Raw genomic sequence first — 19,651 nt, 5'->3', positions numbered from 1 at the left:
GTGACAATTGGGAACTATCTACGTGCACTACTAGAAAATTATAAAATATTTTCAACTATTATGTACAATATTATCTGGTGTATTGTTTTAACTACTGTATACAATATTATCTACAGTATAGTTTAAACTATTATGTACAATATTATCTGGTGTATAATTTCAATTATTATGCACAATGATATCTAGTGTATGGTTTCAACTATTATGTACAATGTTATTTCGAGTATGGTTTCAACTAATGTTATTTCGAGTATGGTTTCAACTATTATGTACATTGTTATCCAGTGAAATTTTATTTTTATTTTTATTTTAACCTCAGTTGTGTACAAATGTGTTAATCGTTAACGAGAACCTATAAAAGTCGTTTGTTTTTAAAGACTGACACACAAATAATAGAATTATTGTCAAGAGGTGTCTCACAGAAGAATATAAACCGTAACACTAAAATACTGACCTTTTAAGAACTGTTTATAATTTAGGACTAATAGTTAACGTCATATTGCTGTCTTATTAGTATAGTACTGCACCTCTAATTACAGATATTCATATTAAATATATCCGCTAGAGTGGTTAACGAATGTTTTATGATGTTAGTTTATGTTGTTAAATACGTTAGAGTACGGATGTAATTTAAACTGTCTGTGCTCTGTTATTTTCAGCAAGAACACATGTCAAAATAATGTTCATATGGTGTTCTGTATATTATAATGAAACGAAAGTGGTTATTTGTGATTCAACGAATAACTTCAAATATTAGTCGTGTAGTAAATGGATAATACAGCTGACAGTGTACGGAAAGACTAGTTCCAGAATATATTTTTAACCGATGAGACATACCATGTAGAGCAAATAAAAAACGGTCACCCAAAATCAAGTGACTGATAAACCTCTCAATAGTTTCATTTGAAATACAACCATAAAACTTCTCACCCTAAGAAATGCAGGTCTAGGTGTCAAACCATTCTCTTTTTTTCTAGATTTGTTCTCGAATTTAATTGTCTTTCAAAATCCCAGTTTGCTACCATTTTAACGGTAGTGGTTGAGCTTCAGTGTGACCTTGACCCTTGAACTCTATTTATCAAAATTTAATCAACTGATTTTTGGAGGAAAAATTAATTTTCTATATCAGATTTCAAGAATATCAAATAAAACATTTCGAATTATAGTGTTCGCATATATACCTAGAGAAGTGAACACAATACTCCAACTTTGGTGCGTGGATAAAACCCATGGGTTAGGAAAACAAACTTCATGTATCTCCACCTCTGCTGGTAAATTATAAACCGATCTCTATGTGGAGAAGATCGTATTAGGTCATGTAAAGAAATAATAACAAGAAACACACAGAAAAGTACAAGTTATGTCACTTGATATCCTCGTTTCACAATCTAGTATTTCAAAATATTAGATGTTACGAGTCTTTCTTGGAACGTACATACACAAATAATAAACATTACAGTGATTACTGAAAATACTGATAGCTGAAAAATAAAAAAATCTTTCCTTTCTGTGTTTAGTTTTTAGTTTATCTAATGTTTACGTAGTGTGGTTTTGATGTACCTCCAATCCAGTTTGTTTCATGTCTCTTCAGTACTGCCACCTGGTGTTTATACCTCATATCATTAATATTTAGTTACGTATTTCTAATGTGTTTTACTTTTGTTTAATTTCAATTTTACATATTTCATACTTTTGTTCGTTTTGAATTTCGCGCATAGCTACATGAGGGCTATCTGCACTACCCGTCCCTAATTTTGCAGTGTAAGACTAGTCATCACCACCCACCGCCAACTCTTGGGCTACTCTTTTACCAGCGAATAGGAGGATTGACCGTAACATTATAACGCCCCCAAGGCTAAACACGCGAGCATGTTTAGTGAGACGGTGACTCGAACCCTCGACCCTCAGATTAGAAGTCGAGTGCCTTAACCATCTGGCCATACCGGGCTGCATATTTTTGTTTCTTTAACTGACCCAGATAATTCATTTTAAATTAAAAAAAATATTTAAGAAAGTTTTGCAGAGAAGGAAACATGTATTAAGTAAATACCGAAATATGAAACAAATACAGAGATAACCATAGATTTTGATCATTTCTATAAATCGTTAAACAGTATCAGCTCCACGGTCACTTGTGTAGATCCAGTTAATAATACGGATTGAAACCAGAACAGTTACATTTGTCATTACTTAAATACGAAACTTAAATGAAACCAGAACAGTTACATGTGACGACAAACATTAAATTAATTTCTTATTGATTTTCTCTTTATGGTCTAACAATTGACTTAGAGATAAGTCTGAGTGTTTATAACACAGTGGGCACGACACAGAGATCTTATTGTGTAGCGTTGTGCTTGACACTAAACAAAACAAGTTAGTCTAGGGCTACCTGATGAACAGAACTAACTCTAGACACACACCCCACGTTTACCTTTTTTGTTATATTTGAGAACAATGATGTCCCGCAGATATAATTAAGAGTATCCGCGAAACGATGGCTCAGATCTGTTGAGTGGAGAATAAACTGAATACTGATAGAGGAAAACAAATAAAAACGATTACGTTTTAAAATGTATAAAAACAATCACAGGTTTCTGTGTCGTTTGGCTGTCGGGGTCAAAGATAACAATGAAGAAAAAATCATAAAGGAGAGAAATAATTATTAAAATAACCTGAGAGAAAAAAAAAACAAGTTCAGTATCTTAACACACGTTACATACTTCAAACAATAGTGTACATGTGGTTTTAAGTCAAGCAAGTTCTTCAGGTTTGCGTATTAACTTTTTCTGAACAGGTGTCTTCAGAGAAAAATTTAAAGAAACACACAGGCAAGAACAAGGGTTAGAGTAAATAGTTTTATCTCTGTAAAATTATTAACATGCGTTCATGACATTGTTAAAACTACGTATAGAAATTGTACTGAAATTTAGAGATAAACATCACGCGAACACAGAGGTTGAGGGATTACGTTAAAACGATTTTAGAATCTCGACACGTCTTTACAGTCCACGTCTCCACGTCTTCTCGTGATCTGTCTAGTTACCGTGCACCTTAAGAATAGCACTTTATTATAGTTTCTATTGTAAAGTTCTCTGCCGTAAAGCTGTCATGTCCAAGTCCAACTCTTCTTCCCTACGTCTGTCCATAATACATCTAATGTTAGAAGGCGACAATTTTTCATATCATGTTTTAACGGTCTGATCACACAGAAACTTATAAGCGCTGCAAACAGTGACTTAATCAGTGTATTTTAGTATGGAATAGTATCAGTATTCCTTTGATTTTCCAGCTGTTTAAGGTATGCAATGGTTGAAGTGACGTGTCGTAGAATAAACTTGTGTACACGTGACCTATGCTGCTTTTACAGATGGATATTTTTCTTGATAATATTGCATACTGTTGCTTGTGGCAAGTGGACAGCTTATGTAATTGACTTTTGTGTTCATATATTTTCACATGTTACAAGACGCATTGATGTAAGGTATTCAACCCTCTCTACATTTAAATAACAATATATCCTATGATCAAGGAAGTGTTAAATTCATGAATGTTTCTGTCAATATATTTTTCACAAGAAACTTTAATTATAAGTGTGATAGATGACAAACGTATTTCGATCCCCGTGATGGGCACAGCACATATAGTCTATTGTGTAGCTTTGTGATTAATCACTAACGAAGAAAAGTATATATAACACACAAAATGTACTCTCAGAAACTAAGTGTAGTCTATTTCACAATAATTTATTCTAGTTTCGTTTTTCAGTAAATTCGGTATTTTAAATCTCATCTGGTGTACACATTTACATTAAAAGATATATAACTTTATTAACACGATCTCATCTTGAAAATTTCAACCCTAAAATATGCGTTATTAATGTAATCGGACATAATACGATACTTCCTGCTTACAATTAATGGTGTATATTACACCACAAGTAATAATACATATTACTTCAACCATTGATTCCATTTCATGTAACTTCTATGTAAACCATACCCAGTTTTGGAGTTGTACAAAACATTGTTATACACTTTAATACTCTTAGATCGGAATTAGAGGAAAGTAGATTTGCTTGTTTTTTTTTCTCCACTATTTTTATGTGATATTTCACACTTTTCTTTTATAAAACTCATACAGAAAAACATAGTGAACAAACAAAAAGTGTGCAATGTACGTTCATATATATATATATGTGTGTGAACTTCACACAGTATCATGAACAATCTTGAGGTTCTTGCCGGCCCGGTATACAGTACGGCTCTTGAATATTTCCCGCGCTTTTAAGCTGCGGGTGCATTATAAGAGTGACAGTCCATACCTTAAGATAAATGGTGGCTAGTAGCTGTGTTATTACTAAATAGTTGATTTCTCTCGCGTAAGTAGTTCAAAATAAGAAACGACAGCCGATATCTTTAATAGAGCTTCTTTAAATACAAATATTAATCAGTTTTATTAAGCAGTGCTGTAATTATTCATAAACAAATATACCTTCAACATTTGTAGAAAAAAGACTCACACACCCTGAAACACAAACTTGAGAAAGATCGCGTCTAACAGCATATAAACTTAAGTTATTTAGAAATGTACAGTTGTTTAAAACGCTGTTGTCTTAACTGAAAGTGCTTTCGTCGTTTCATAATCAGTTAAGCCTATATATTTATTATGCATGTTCTTATATATATATAAACTTTCGTGCAGGAATTCTGCATGAAGTTACGCTATTAGCTAAATCTAGATTTTCTTCAGACCATTAAAATATATGTAAGTAGTTGGGATGTTCCCAGTTAACGTTATGTACGTTTCGTTTTTGTTGTTGTTTAGTGCAAATATACAACATGAACAATCTGTGCTGAGTCCACGATGATTACTGAAAATCTGATTTAATGTTAACATGGGAAAGACGTCGTGAAAACATATTTGTTTGTTTGCTTCAGATCAAAGCTCATTAGCTATCTGCTGTGTTCGCTGTGAGGAACAGCGCCTCGGGTCTTAGCGTAGTAAGTCCCTAAACTTACTGCTGTTTTAACGGCGAAATTCCAAACAAAACTACACGAGGGATACCTGCGCTAGCCGTCCCTAAATTAACAGTGTAAGACTAGAAGGAAGGTAGCTAGTCATCGCCACCCACCGCCAACTTTTGGATTACTATTTTACCAAATAATAGTGGAATTGACTGCCACATTATAACGCCCCCACGGCTGAAAGGGCGAGCATGTTTAGTGTGACGAGGACTCAAACCCCTGACCCTCTAATTACGAGTCGAGCGCCCTACTCACTTGGCCATGCCGGGTTCACTGTTGAAATGTAAATCACCTGATTTATTTGTGTTTTGTTTTCCCTTTACCAGGTGGTTAACGTTCTTAAAAATAAATTCTTTGTTAACAGGTTAGATGGAAATAACCTGATTAGCATGCTTTGATTTTTATTAGTGCCGAGTTTATTAGTCGACCATCTTTCAGGATGACCGTACAGCAAAAAACATTTGTGCGTATATACATTTATTGTTTTACTTTTTTCAATAAAATGGAGCGAATAAATTAAAATGCGAAGAAACATAAAGTGGCCATGAATAAGTGCTGTAATAAATGTTTTAAACAATCACGAAGTCAGTGTTACATCAATTTCGCGCATGCGTGTTCACCGTGGTATATCATAGATGGCTGAATAACCTGAAATTCTGAAATGAGGAGAACTCGCTTTATTTACTCGGGTTTTTCAGGTGGACAACGTGACGTATATGTACCGGTACTAGATCGTTTGAATGAGAAAAATCTAGAGTTTCTTGTAAACAGGTCCATTAAACTTAACAAGAAATACCCACGCTTCGCTGGAAGGTTCAAAGTCGCTGTCATGGTTCATAATGTCCCCATTCTACCGACTAAGCTCCTTCCAGTTGCTTTTGGCCCGGCATGGCCAGATAATTAAGGCACTCGACTCCCAATCTGAAAGTCGAGGGTTCGTATCCCCGTCATACCAAACATGTTACCCCTAAATTAGGGACAGCTAGCGCAGATAGCCCACGTGTAGCTTTGCGCGAAATTCAAAAACCAAACCAATTACTTTTATAGATAACACTAAGAGCGTTTTAACTGAAAACAAAACCCATAAGGACATCTACCTGTGATATTGGAGCACGCGTGCCATGTTTGGTCCAGTTTGCTTGTGAGAGAGAGTGTGGTAACAGCTTTAAATAGAGTTCAGATAGTTTATTAAAGGTAAATTTTACAAAAAAAAAACTTTGCAGTCAAAAGAACTACTCATACTGATTAATTTTGCAAGTTTACATTTTCTATAAAACATATGTGCTAATAAATGAAACATAGAACTTGGTGCAGAAAGAGCCCTTTCCGAGCGGCAATCCGAACGTTTTAGTTTTTACGTTTGCGGCTAGGAAAAGTACTGTGACGTAATAGTTGCCAAACAAACCGCCAACGCCAGCACGTTAAATGTAAATAAACATGGCCAGTGCATACGGAGAAACAGAGGCGGAGTCTGTTGTGACTTTGTGTTCTGCACAGTGTCGAGTAGCGCCATATCAATTCGAACCTACTCTGAACGAACGTAGAACAGTTACTTTTGACACAGATCTGACAAGTTCTAGTGATGAGGACAGTTCCACGAGCGAGAGTAGCGGAACTGTGAGTGATACTGAAGAAATAAGTTTATATATTAAAACAACATGCTTTATGAGGTTTATGAGATTTACATTTAATATGACAATATCAAAGTACTGTGTTAAGATTAATTTTATTATGATGAGTTATGGAAATATGTTATGGAGTTTATATTTGATTGTTTACAAGTTCACAATGTTTTTTAAAAAAATACATAACATGCACTTGATGACTTCAACATGTCCAAGACATAGTTTTATTTCAATTTATCTTGAAATGTTAAATTTGAAAAATGGTATTCTTCAAACTTTTCCAAATGTAAAAATGATATAAAAACATCTACAGAATGATCTACCAGCATTTAAACTTGGAATATATTATATTTGGGATAGATTTGTCCACTGTTTAGACTAGGAAATCAAGGTTTCACTGACTTTCAGGTGCCACAAATGCAAAACACGCTCATGAATGTCAAATGTGTGTGTCTAGTTACATTCTTCAAAAACTTGTACTTTTTAAATTATTATATTATACTAGTTATTGTTTATCGTTTTATACTGAACACATACCTTTAAGTTTGTTCTTTTCGTGATGGCAAGGGATGGCTTCAGAGGGGTGGAACCTGTACGCTGCAGGGTGAAATCAGTCCTTAACTCTACACGAGGAAAGATGGTGGGGACGAACCTGTCTACTGCCGATGGTTTTTTCAGTCTTAACCTGCTTGGCTTGAAACCCATGGAATCAAAACAGTGGGATCCGACACAAAACACGAGCGTTCAAAGTGACCTTGACAAAGCTTTGCATGGTGTGAAGAAGTCCAGTTCTTTCTATTGACCATCCGCATCCACTGTCGCCACCTTGCCAGTTTCTTCTCCTTGCACGGAAACGAAATGAAGCTTTTGCCCGATGCCGAACCCTTTTTACAAACATAAGCAACGCAGTAAACCATGTTATCATCAAACAAACATAAAGTAGCAATATTAAGACAAAAAAAATAGTCTCACAAAGTATGTAATCCGAAAAAAAGCACCGATAGATTTATAAAAACACCAGCACTGAAAGGAACAAAATGGTCGGCGCGCAACGAAGCGTGTTTGGCAACTATTACGTCATAATTGTAAAACAGCAAGGAAACAGCCGAACGACCAAGAGGAACTTGAGTTGGAGGACCCCCATATTTTGTTTCATTTTGTACTTAAAACTAAAGCGTTTAAAAATACGGCAACCACACAGGAATTATACCAAACCAAAGTACAGTTCATAAGGCAATTATTAAATTTGTTAAAAATTCACCTTTAAAAGTGGGGCTATAGTAACAGTTTCAAATAAGATTTAGCTAGCTTTGAGTTGGGATAACAGTTTGAAATATGGTTCAGCTAATTTTGAGTGGGTGTTACCAGATTCAAATATGGTTCAGCTAGCTTTGAGTGGAGGATAACAGTTTCAAATATGGTTTAGCTAGCTTTGAGATGGGGATAACAGTTTCAAATATGGTACTTCAGCGAGAAGCCTTGAACAAAAATTCAAAGTTATATCCAATTCAGTAGCATAGAAAGTCCACTCCTAAATCCCGTAATATCTGGTGATTCTTCCTGTTACGTTTTAGTCTTTCTTAGTAACCCCTCCTCAATCTATCTCGAGTTCTCCTGCAAAATTTGGTCTTACTAGCTCTTAAACTGTAAAAAGGGCTAACGGACAAACAGATTCACACCTTCAGACAAACACACACAGAGCATGAATTATTTTGTCGTTAAAAGTTGACAAGATAAAAACAGATAAAGCCATTTTGTTTAATTTAAAACAAGATTTGAGTGATAACTATCTACTTACCAAGTAGTTTAACTTAAAAACAAGATTTGAGTTATACCGACATATTTACCCAGTAGTTTAATTTAAAAAGAAGACCTGGGTAATTCTGATCTACTTACCCAGTGGTTGAACTTAAATATTTGTATTTATAGCTGATATATTAAAGATATCGGCCGTCGTTCCTTATTTTGAACTTCTTACGTCAAGGAAATCGACTATTTAGCAACAACACAGCCACTAGCCCTGATTTATGTTAAGGAATTGACTGTCACTTTTATAATGCATTCGCAGCTTACAAGCGCGGGAAATATTCAAGAGCCGTACTGTATACCGGGTCGACAAGAACCTCAAGATTGTTCATGATACTGTGTGAATTTTACACACACATATATATATGAACGTACATTGCACACTTTTTGTTTGTTCACTATGTTTCTCTGTATGAGTTTTATAAAAGAAAAGTGTGAAATATGACATAAAAAGGTGTGCAGTAAAAGAATATACACCAAATCTACTTTTCTCTAATTCGGATTTAAGAGTATTAAAGTGTATAAAATGTTTTGTACAACTCCAAAACTAAGTATGATTAACACAGAAGTTACATGAAATGGAATCAATGGTTGAAGTAATATGTACTATTACTTGTGGTGTAATATACACCATTAATTGTAAGCAGGAAGTATCGTATTATGTCCGATTACATTAATAACGCATATTTTAGGGTTGAAGTTTTCAAGATGAGATCGTGTTAATAAAGTTGTATATCTATCAATGTAAACGTGTACACCAGATGAGATTTAAAATACCGAATTTATTGAGGGAATATTTTGAGTGCTATATATACTTCTCTTCGTTTGTGATTAACTGCAAAGCTACACAATAGACTATCTGTACTGTGCCTATCACGGGGATCAAAATACGTTTATTATCCGTCACAGTTACCTCTGTACTACTGGGGGCGATTTGTATATAATCCTATTACCATGATATATTTAGTAACTTAAAATTCTACCTGTGCTTATGTTTCCTAACTTAAAAACAGTTCACAATCAACTATAAAAACTATTGGCAAACTGCTATTATGTGCAGTTTTAGTTTAAGCAGTATTGAAAACAGGTTTTATCAAATAAAAAATCTTAAGAAACAAAAGTGCAAACACTTATGTTAGCCAAAGAGTATGTTGACGTAACACTAATTGTATCATTGTTTTTCCTGATATTTCAAGAAAAAACATTTATATACATATATTTAGTAGCTACTGATGGTAAAGCAAGAAAGGGCCCGGGATGGCCAGGTGGTTAAGGCACTCGACTCGTAATCCGAAGGCCACGGGTTTGAATCCTCGTTCCACCAAACATGCTTGCTCTTTCAGCCGTGGCGGCGTTATAATGTTACAATCAATCCCATTTTCCATTGGTAAAAGAGTAGCCCAAGAGTTGACGATGGGTGGTGATGACTAGCTGCCTTTCCTCTAGTCTTACACTGCTAAATTAGGGACGGCTAGCGCAGATAGCCCTTGTGTAGCTTTGCGCGAAATTCAGAAACAAACAAACTGATATTTATGGATAGAATGAGTCTGAGAAACACTTTTCACATGGTATACAGTCTTCAAGTGTCTTTTATTTAATGTTCGTTAATTAGCTTTTGTGGTTCTTTTAAATAAAACCACTGAAATGTGTGTGTGTTTTTCTTTTAGCAAAGGCACATCAGGCTATCTGGTGAGCCCACCGAGGAGAATCGAACCCTGATTTTAACGTTGTAAATCCGTAGACTTACCAGTGTACCAATGGGGGACACACAGTCTTACTTAGGAATACGAAAAACAATGTCATAATCCTGTATGTAAAAAGGTGCCCCCCAGTGGCTCAACGGTATGTCTGTGGACTTATAACGCTTTAAACCGGGTTTCGATACCTGCGATGGCTAGAGCACAGATAGCCCATTGTGTAGCTTTGTGCTTAATTCAAAACAATAACAGTATGTCAAAACGGGAAACTGTTACGAGGGTGTTTCCCATGAAAAGGAAAAATGTCAGTCTTCTTTAAGAAAACGAAAATCAATGTCATAATCGTGAATGTCAAAAAGGGAAAATTGTTACGAGGGCGTTTTCCAAAAAGAATTAGAATGTCACGAAGGTGTTTTATAAAAAAAGGAAAAATGTCGCTGTCTTATTTAGGAATACAAAAAATAATGTCATAAGCGTGTATGTCAAAAGGGGAAAATCGGTACTAGGGCGTTTTTCAAAAAAACAAAAAAATATTTCAAGAGCGTTTTATAAAAAAGGAAAAATGTCATAGTCTTATTTAAGAATACGAAAAACAGTGTCATAATCGTGAATGTTAAAAAGGAAAAATTGTTACGAGGGCGTTTTCCGAAAAAAAGAGGAAATATATGACACGGGCGTTTTACAAAAAGGAAAAAAATCTCACAGTCTCATTGTGTGTATTTTTTTTACAGCAAAGCCACATCGGGATATCTTCTGAGTCCACCAAGGGGAATCGAACCGTGATTTTTGGGTTGTAAATCTGTATATTGACTGCTGTACCAGTGGGAGACACAGAGTCTTATTTAGGAATACGAAAAACAATGTCACAATCGTGTATGTCAAAAGGAGAAAATTGTTACGAGGGCGTTTTACAAAAAAAGGAAAATTGTCACAGTCTTATTTAGGAACACGATAAACAAGGTCGTCTTGAGCGTGTTTACTATAAAGAGTAACAATGTCACGAGTTTGTTTATCAAAATGAAAAACAGTTTCATAAATTGGAAATAAATTATAATTTTAACGAAAAGTAGGGACGTTGACTAATCGCAGAAATACTATAATAAGTATTTAAAACAAAATAAACGATTCAATAAAATGTACTAACGATCCCTACTTTTTTAAAGGTTTAATTTTTTCGTGTTTATTTATTCAGATTCTGTATATCCATGAAATAGATATAATATCCATAAACATTCAGTATTGCCATATCTCCGATGACTATAATTTTTAAAAGAATTAAAATCACAATATGAACCTTATAAAATGTAATCCTGACTTTGGCATAGAAATAAGTGTTTCAAGCTGCCAAAGTAATTTTTTCAAATTTTTGACTGTGGTTTTAATTCTTATTTCATTAATTTTGTAGTAGAATCCGCACTTTATTTTAATAATAATAATTATTTAATACACTTTACTTTTTATGATACCTGTATAAAGTATACTTTACCTTTAAAAACTGTCACGTATCGATTTGTCAATTAGAAGCGCCATCTGTTGGGTTAAATTGAATTAGAAAGATACTTATGTACTTTAATGATATATTTATAACTTATATTTTTCCTGTATATGTAAGAATATTTATCGGAAAATAAAAATCGGATACCCAGAGCCAAGTTAAGTAAGCTGGAGGAATCTTGTTGCGATAGTCAGATTCGTTTAGGCGCTAGCCCCGCTGACGTGATCAGGTGGATAAGTAGTAAACGAAAAAAGTTGCTATTTCAAAAATTAATTAATTGTTACACAGAAAGCATTAACGACCTTTTTATCGTATAATTAGTATGTATGCGCATAATATATCGTAACCAATATTTTAAATGGTCAATTTCTTGCTTAGAAATTCGATAGGGTGGTTTATCGGCACGTAAATTATTTGGAATACGTGTTAATCTCTACTCTTAAGTAATATCTTAAATAAATTTACTGCGTGTATCAAAATAAAGAACAATGTCATAATTGTATATTTCTCATAAACAATGTCAAAATCACTTTAATAAAATAAATAGAACCAAAAAACGTTGTCACAATTCTGTTCATCAAAAAGAGAAATAATATCAGGGCTGTATTTATCTGAACCAGTGACACAATCACTTTATGAAGAGAAGAATAATCACACACTCATGTTTAATTAAGGGTTCAGTTGTTTGTTTTAGAGCAAAGCCACATAGAGCAATCTACTGTGCCCATCATGGAGAATCGAACCACGAACTTGAGCGTTGTAAGACCGTAAACCAACCCCTGTCTCACAGGGGAACTTTGAAAAAAAAGAAACAATGTCATATTTGTTTTTTATAAAAAAGAGAAACAATATTATGTCTGTTTTTATCATAAACAGAAACAATGTTATGTCTGTTTTTTCCAAAAAGAAAAACAATGTTATGTCTGTTTTTATAAAAAAAAAATATAATGCCTGTTTTTATCAAAAAGAGAAACAATGTTATGCCCGTTTATATCAAAAAGAGAAACAATATCATGTTTGTTCTCATCAAAAAAAGAAACAATATTATGTCCGTTTTATCAAAAACAGAAAGAATATCATGTCTGTTTTTATCAAAAAGAGAAACAATATTATGTCTGTTTTTATCAAAAAGAGAAACAATATTATGTCTGTTTTTATCAAAAGGAAAAACAATATAATGTCTGTTTTAACCGAAAGGAAAAAACAGTGTTGTGTCCATATTTATCAAAAAGAGAAACAATATTATGTGTACTATTATCAAAAGGATAAACAATATTATGTCTGTTTTTATCGAAAAAAGAAACAATAATAAGTTCATTTTTATCAAAACGAAAAACAGTGTTATGTCCGTTTTTATCAAAAAGAGAAACAATATTATGTCCGTTTTTATCAAAAAGAGAAACAATATTATGTCTGTTTTTATCAAAAGGAGAAACAATATTATGTCCGTTTTTATCAAAAAGAGAAACAATATAATGCCTGTTTTTATCAAAAAGAGAAACAATGTTATGCCCGTTTATATCAAAAAGAGAAACAATATCATGTTTGTTCTCATCAAAAAAAGAAACAATATTATGTCCGTTTTATCAAAAACAGAAAGAATATCATGTCTGTTTTTATCAAAAAGAGAAACAATATTATGTCTGTTTTTATCAAAAAGAGAAACAATATTATGTCTGTTTTTATCAAAAGGAAAAACAATATAATGTCTGTTTTAACCGAAAGGAAAAAACAGTGTTGTGTCCATATTTATCAAAAAGAGAAACAATATTATGTGTACTATTATCAAAAGGATAAACAATATTATGTCTGTTTTTATCGAAAAAAGAAACAATAATAAGTTCATTTTTATCAAAACGAAAAACAGTGTTATGTCCGTTTTTATCAAAAAGAGAAACAATATTATGTCCGTTTTTATCAAAAAGAGAAACAATATTATGTCTGTTTTTATCAAAAGGAGAAACAATATTATGTCCGTTTTTATGAAAAGGAAAAATATTTTGTTTGTTTCTATCGAAAAAAAACAATAATAAGCTCATTTTTATCAAAAGGGAAAACAGTGTTATGTCTCTTTTTATTAAAAAAAATGTCTGTTTTTATTAAAAGGAAAAACAATATTATGTCCGTTTTTATCCAAAGGAGAAACAATAATAAGTTCTTTTTATTAAAAGGAGAAAGAGAGTTATGTCAGTTTTATCAAAAAAAGAAACAATATTATGTCCGTTTTTTATAAAAGGACAGTCAATTTTATGTCTGTTTTTATCGAAAGGAGAAACAATATTATGTTTGTTTTTATCAGAAAAAGAAACAATATAATGTCTGTTTTTATGAAAAGAAAAACAATATTATATCTGTTTTAATCGAAAAGAAAATGGATAACAATTTCATTTTTATCAAAAGGAAAAAACAGTGTTATGTCCGTTTTTATCAAAAAAAGAACAGTGTTATGTCCGGTTTTATTAAAAAGATAACCAATATTATGTCTCCTTTTATCAAAAGGAGAAGCAATATTATGTCTGTTCTTATCAAAAGGAGAAACATTAAGAAGTTCATTTTTATCAAACTGAGAAACAGTGTTATTTTTCGTTTTTAGGAAAAAGATAAACAATATAATGTCTGTATTTATCAAAAGGAAAAACAAAAGGAAGTTCATTTTTATCAAAACGAAAAACAGTGTTATGTCCGTTTTTATCAAAAAGAGAAACAATATTATGTCCGTTTTTATCAAAAAGAGAAACAATATTATGTCTGTTTTTATCAAAAGGAGAAACAATATTATGTCCGTTTTTATGAAAAGGAAAAATAATATTATGTTTGTTTCTATCGAAAAAAAACAATAATAAGCTCATTTTTATCAAAAGGGAAAACAGTGTTATGTCCCTTTTTATTAAAAAAAATGTCTGTTTTTATTAAAAGGAAAAACAATATTATGTCCGTTTTTATCCAAAGGAGAAACAATAATAAGTTCTTTTTATTAAAAGGAGAAAGAGAGTTATGTCAGTTTTATCAAAAAAAGAAACAATATTATGTCCGTTTTTTATAAAAGGACAGTCAATTTTATGTCTGTTTTTATCGAAAGGAGAAACAATATTATGTTTGTTTTTATCAGAAAAAGAAACAATATAATGTCTGTTTTTATGAAAAGGAAAAACAATATTATATCTGTTTTAATCGAAAAGAAAATGGATAACAATTTCATTTTTATCAAAAGGAAAAAACAGTGTTATGTCCGTTTTTATCAAAAAAAGAACAGTGTTATGTCCGGTTTTATTAAAAAGATAACCAATATTATGTCTCCTTTTATCAAAAGGAGAAGCAATATTATGTCTGTTCTTATCAAAAGGAGAAACATTAAGAAGTTCATTTTTATCAAACTGAGAAACAGTGTTATTTTTCGTTTTTAGGAAAAAGATAAACAATATAATGTCTGTATTTATCAAAAGGAAAAACAAAAGGAAGTTCATTTTTATCAAAACCAAAAACAGTGTTATGTCCGTTTTTATCAAAAAGAGAAACAATATTATGTCCGTTTTTATCAAAAAGAGAAACAATATTATGTCTGTTTTTATCAAAAGGAGAAACAATATTATGTCCGTTTTTATGAAAAGGAAAAATAATATTATGTTTGTTTCTATCGAAAAAAAACAATAATAAGCTCATTTTTATCAAAAGGGAAAACAGTGTTATGTCCCTTTTTATTAAAAAAAATGTCTGTTTTTATTAAAAGGAAAAACAATATTATGTCCGTTTTTATCCAAAGGAGAAACAATAATAAGTTCTTTTTATTAAAAGGAGAAAGAGAGTTATGTCAGTTTTATCAAAAAAAGAAACAATATTATGTCCGTTTTTTATAAAAGGACAGTCAATTTTATGTCTGTTTTTATCGAAAGGAGAAACAATATTATGTTTGTTTTTATCAGAAAAAGAAACAATATAATGTCTGTTTTTATGAAAAGGAAAAACAATATTATATCTGTTTTAATCGAAAAGAAAATGGATAACAATTTCATTTTTATCAAAAGGAAAAAACAGTGTTATGTCCGTTTTTATCAAAAAAAGAACAGTGTTATGTCCGGTTTTATTAAAAAGATAACCAATATTATGTCTCCTTTTATCAAAAGGAGAAGCAATATTATGTCTGTTCTTATCAAAAGGAGAAACATTAAGAAGTTCATTTTTATCAAACTGAGAAACAGTGTTATTTTTCGTTTTTAGGAAAAAGATAAACAATATAATGTCTGTATTTATCAAAAGGAAAAACAAAAGGAAGTTCATTTTTATCAAAAGGAAAAATACCGTTATGTACGTTTATATGAAAAAGAGAAACAAAATTATATCTGTTTTTATCAAAAGGAGAAACAATATTATGTTTGTTTTTATAAAAAGGAGAAACAATAACAAGTTCATTTTTATCAAAAGGAGAACCAGTGTTATTTTTGTTTTTATGAAAAAGATAAACAACATTATGTCTGCATTTATCAAAAGAAAAAACAATATCAAGTTCATTTTTATCAAAGGAGAAACAGTATTATGTCCGTTATAATCAAAAAATAAACTATACTATGTTTGTTTTTATCAAAAAGAGAAACAATATTGTCTGTTTTTATCAAAAGGAAAAGCAGTATTATGTCCGTTATAATAAAAAAATAAACAATACTGTGTTTGTTTTTATCAAAAAGAGAAACAATATTGTCTGTTTTTATCAAAAGGAAAAGCAATATTATGCCTATTTTTATCAAAAGAAACAATAACAAGTACACTTTTATCAAAAGGAGAAACAGTGTTATGTCGGTTTTTATAAAATAGAGAAACAATATTATATCTGTTTTTGTCGAAAGGAGAAACAATAACAAGCTCATTTTTATCAAAAGGTGAACCAGTGTTATTCCCATTGTTCTCAAAAAGAAAAAAATACTATGTCTGTTTTTATCAAAAGGAGAAACAATATTATGTTTCTTTTTATCAACAGAAGAAACAATAATAAGTTTATTTTTATAAAAATGAGAAACAGTCTTATGTCCGTTTCTATGAAAAAGAGAAACAATATTATATCTGTTTTTATCAAAAGAAGAAACAGTGTTATGTCCGTTTATATAAAAAAGAGAAACAATATTATGTCTGTTTTTATCGAAAAAAGAAACAATAACAAGTTCACTTTTATCAAAAGGAAAAACAGTGTTATGTCCGTTTTTATTAAAAAGATACTCAATATTATATCTGTTTTTATCGAAAGTAGAAACAAGTTCACTTTTATCAGAAGGAAAAACAGTGTTATGTCCGTTTTTATTAAAAAGATACTCAATATTATATCTGTTTTTATCAAAAGGAGAAGCAATATTATGTCTGTTCTTATCAAAAGGAGAAACATTAAGAAGTTCATTTTTATCAAACTGAAAAACAGTGTTATGTCGGTTATTATCAAAAAGAAAAAGAATATTGTGGGTGTTTTTATCAAAAAAGAAACAATATTATGTCTGATTTTACCGAAAGGAGGAACAATAACACGTTCCTTTTTTATCAAAGGAGAAACAGTGTTATTTCCGTTTTTATCAAAAAGACAAACAATATCATGTATGTTTTTATAAAAAAAACTATATTATGTCCGTTTTTATCAAAAAGAGAAACAATAATAAGTTCTTTTTTATCAGAAGGAAAAACAGTGTTATGTTCGTTTTTATCAAAAAAGAAACAATATTATTACTGTTTTTATTAAAAGGAGAAACAATATTATATTTGTTTTCATCGAAAAAAGAAACAGTGTTATGTCTGTTTTTATCGAAAGGAGAAACAATAACAAGTTCAATTTTATCAAAAATAGAAACAGTGTTATGTCCGTTTTCAAAAAATAAGTAACAATATTATGTCGGTTTTATCAAAAGGTGAAACAATATTATGTTTGTTTTTATCGAAAGGAGAAACAATATTATGTTTGTTTTTATCCAAAGGAGAAACAATAACAATTTGATTTTTATCAAAATGAGAAATAATATTATGTCTGTTTTTATAAAAAAACTATATTATGTCCGTTTTTATCAAAAAGAGAAACAATAATAAGTTCTTTTATATCAAAAGGAGAAACACTGTTATGTCCGTTTTTATCAACAAAGAAACAATATTATTACTGTTTTTATTAAAAGGAAAACAATATTATATTTGTTTTTATCGAAAAAAGAAATAATATTATGTCTGTTTTTATCGATAGGAGAAACAATAACAAGTTGATTTTTAACAAAAAGAGAAACATTGTTATGTCCGTTTTTATCAAAATAAAAAAGAATATTATTTCTCTTTTTATCAAAAAGAGAAACAATATTATGTCTGTTTTTATCGAAAGGAGAAACAATAACAAGTTGAATTTTATTAAAAAAAGAAACAGTGTTATATCCGTTTTTATCAAAAAAGAAACAATATTATGTCTGTTTCTATCGAAAGAAGAAACAATATTATGTTTGTTTTTATCAAAAGGAGAAACAATAACAAGTTGATTTTTATCAATATGAGAGACATATGTTTGTTTTTATCGAAAGAAGAAACAATATTATGTTTGTTTTTATCAAAAGGAGAAACAATAACAAATTTATATTTACCAAAAGGAGAAACAGTGTTATGTCCGTTTTTATCAAAAAGAGAAAGAATATTATGTCTGTTTTTATCGAAAGGAGAAACAATGTGATGTTTGTTTTTATGAAAAGGAGAAACAATGACAATTTCTTTTTTATAAAAATGAAAAACAGTGTTATGTCCTTTTTTATGAAAATGAGAAGGAATACTATTTCTGTTTTTATCAAAAAGAGAAACAATATTATGTCTGTTTTCATCGAAAGGAGACACAATAACAAGTTCCATTTTATCAATAAAAGAAACACTGTTAGGTCCGTTTTTAACAAAATGAGTAACAATATTATGTCTTTTTTATAAAAAAAACCAATATTATGTTTGTTTTTATGGAAAGGAGAAACAATATTGAATTTGTATAACAATTAAAATGAAAATGAAAAAAAACAACATTGAATTTGTATTTATAAAAAGAAAAAAGAATAACACGTTCATTTTTATGAAAGGAGAAACACTATTATGTCCTTTATTATCAAAAAGATAAACAATAAAGTCTGTTTTTAGCAAAAGGAAAATCAATATTATGTGTGTTTTAATCGAAAAAAAAGGATAACAATTTCATTTTTATCAAAAGGAAAAAACAGTATTACGTCAAAAAAAAGAACAGTGTTATGTCCGGTTTTATTAAAAATATAAAAAATATTATGTCTGGTTTTATCAAAATAAGAAACAGTGTTATGTCCGTTTTTATCAAAAAGAGAGACAATACTATGTCTGTTTTTATCAAAAGGAGAAGCAATATTATGGTTTTTTATGTAAAGGAGAAACAATAACAAGTTTATTTTTAACAAAATAAGAAACAGTGTTATGTCCGTTTTTATCAAAATGAGAAACAATATTATTTCTTTTTTTATCAAAAAGATAAACAATATTATGGTTGTTTTTATGAAAAGGAGAAACAATACCAAGTTGATTTTTATCAAAACGAGAAACAGTGTAATGTTCGTTTTTATCAAAAGAAGAAACAATAATATGTCTGTTTTTATCAAAAGGACAAACAATATTATATTTGTTTTTATCAAAACGAGAAACAATAACAAGTTCATTTTTATCAAAATGAGAAACTGTGTAATGTCTGTTTTTATGAAAAAGAGAAACAACATTCTATTTGTATTTATAAAAAGAAAAAAGAATAACAAGTTCATTTTTATCAAAGGAGAAACAGTATTATGTCCTTTATTATCAAAAAGATAAACAATATTATGTTTGTTTTTATCAAAAAGAGAAACAATAAAGTCTGTTTTTAGCAAAAGAAAATCAATATTATGTGTGTTTTAATCGAAAAAAAAGGATAACAATTTCATTTTTATCAAAAGGAAAAAACAGTATTACGTCCGTTTCTGTCAAAAAAAAAAGAACAGTGTTATGTCCGGTTTTATTAAAAAT

Source organism: Tachypleus tridentatus, chromosome 13, assembly GCF_004210375.1.
Source record: "Tachypleus tridentatus isolate NWPU-2018 chromosome 13, ASM421037v1, whole genome shotgun sequence".
Classification (NCBI taxonomy): domain Eukaryota; kingdom Metazoa; phylum Arthropoda; class Merostomata; order Xiphosura; family Limulidae; genus Tachypleus; species Tachypleus tridentatus.
Note: the sequence above shows the minus strand (reverse complement) of the source record.